Source organism: Taurulus bubalis (genome assembly GCF_910589615.1).
Source record: "Taurulus bubalis genome assembly, chromosome: 9".
NCBI classification, from domain to species: Eukaryota; Metazoa; Chordata; class Actinopteri; order Perciformes; family Cottidae; genus Taurulus; species Taurulus bubalis.
Genome location: NC_136597.1, coordinates 14240739 through 14243364, shown reverse-complemented (window position 1 = coordinate 14243364; position 2626 = coordinate 14240739).

Below are 2626 nucleotides of genomic sequence, written 5' to 3'. Positions count from 1 at the left end.
GTTCCCCACAGAGGCAGGCAGCAGGCGAGCATGCCCATTGCCAGCCTCTGTCCTCCGCTGAGAGTGGCTGACGTCACCGCTCTTTTCCCAGGTGATTCTGTGAGACACATAAACACTCTCACACCAATTTGATTTTTCACATTAGACCAGTAACTAAGAAAGGCACTGTGTGTGTTTATGTTTTAAAGACATAGAGAGAGAGAGAGAGAGAGAGAAAGAGAGAGAGAGAGAGAGAGAGAGAGAGAGAGAGAGAGAGAGAGAGAGAGAGAGAGAGAGAGAAATAGATGCTAATGATCAGCGGTTGGCAGATGGTAGAGTGATGTAGCGAGGACTGATATTGCTGCCCACTTCAACTCATCTGCTGTTACTCCAACCCCCAACACTACTACAAGGCTGGACTCAATGCACACTCATCCACAGACGCTCTCTCTTACGCACCCAAAGGCGATCGCTCTCATTCACACTCTGTCAGATATACGGAACTCTATGCAAACATCCATCTGGAATAATAATTGTAAGTGTACACCCTTTTGTTTGTTTTCACAGCATTCTTCCTCTATTATGACAAGAGAGTTGCTATGTCTATCAGAGGTAAGAGACAGGACAGTTGTTACTGTTTTTTCATGTAAAGGTCTATTGTCTTATCATCGCTGATATCATGCTGGCAGGGTAGGGACTTCAGTGATCGCATCCTTTGTCATGGCAATAAAATGAGTTTATTGTACAGTTTGTTGGTGTTGTTGGTCTGAGTAACAGAACCGGAGGGCATGCTATGTGATCCCATAACACAACCTGGTGTTTTTCCCATCACATTAGTGTAGCAACTAGGACACTCTCAGTGTGCTTTTGTGTGATTTATGATAGGAGCCCAGTTTATGGAATTGAGAAGTCAAACCTTTTATGAAATCTGTAGTCTCTTAGCATATTGGTCTGGAGTTGGGAGATTCAGCAGAGGAAAACACTCACAGCTGTTCTGTTTTCATTTAAGTGTGAATTAGAGAAAAACACTTCAAGTATCATTTGTTTTGCAGGTTTCAGTATTTATTTTAGATTTGAAAGATATCACAATTCTGTCAGATATTACATGAATTGCTACAGAGGGTGATTACTGACGATCAAAATACCGCATGCTTTAGTTTTTGCTGAGCAAGTTAGTGAGGATGAACAGTACACACACTTCCAGACGCACTTACATAAACTTGCAACCCCATCACCTGTATACCTTTAGTGACTGAGAAACTTTGATCAGACATCCTCTGATGACATCCTCTGTAACCTGATGATGCATTCAATCATCTTTAACATTACTCAGTGCCATTTACCCAACCATCTGCAACCACATTTCTGCATGTATGAGAGACACAATGTGTGTTCACAATCAGCCCTTTGGGTGCACTGTGATGAAATATGTTGTCAAAAGTTAGTCAGACAAATTCAATTTACGTCAGAGGGCTGCAAATAACTTGTGTAAATTGTGCGGCACTCTTCGGGATGTTATTCCTTACGCCTGTATGTGTTTACGCTGATCTTTTAAGTATCTAATTAAAAGCTATGTACTTGAATGTGTTCTCTTAAGTGAGAAGCTGAAAGGTGTCAAAGCTTATTTACTGCCATGCTGCACTGTAGGGACTATAGTTAAAGGTGCTGACAGTGGCTCATGCTGCTCTAAATACTGTAACACACACATACACACACAGAGATGCACACATCAGAGGGAGATAGATAGTGCACAGCTGCCCTGTCTCAGGAGAGAGAGATAGAGAGAGAAACGGAGAGAGAGAGAGAGAGAGAGAGAGAGAGAGAGAGAGAGCAGACTACCCTCCTCAACAAGACCACTTCCTACCTTATACATAATTACAAACTAACATCAAGTAGGAAACCCCTCCTCCCCCCCAAAAAAATGACAGAGTGACAGACTTTTATATTTCTTGTTATATTATTAAGTCAAAGCCACACCCATAATGCCAAATTTAACAAACTTTGCAAATGTTGTTATCAGTGTCCCGGCTTCCGCAAAGTTGCTGGCTTGCTTTCGGGGGTACACAAAGTGCTGAATCTCTGTTGAGGCATTACATTTGGGCCAGCTTGAACTGAAAATGCATTGTCTTCTATAAATGAGTTTAAATGTTTCCCCCTCACATGGGCAGCTGTTGCAAAGCCAGAACCATGCAGTTTTGTTGAAAACCACTGGAAATGTAGCTTCCCCATTGTGTATTGTCATTACGTGGGGTGGCAGAAGTCACTTATGCTATTTCCTCTCATTACACCCTCTTCACAAGGTGTTAGGGTCAGTGAGTGAGGGGTAATTGAGCCTTAGCTTAAAAGAAATGTGCTACTAGTTTACTTCTACCGCATTCTGTCACTGGCATGAACAGCATATCCTGAGTGGCTGTTATGGTTTCATTATGAAACAGGCATTCCTTTTGAATGTTTGCTGGCAGTTAAATATTTCTCAGAGACTCTTTGTTAAAGATCCAGACAGAATCAGTCATCAGTCGAGGTAGACAGAGAAATTCCCAAAGAAAGTTGTACTGCTTTTATGATTTCCATAGATTGGAAAATAACGCAAATGTAATTAAATTATACAATTTGAGGATTGTGCATATAACCTATGAACTATATCCAA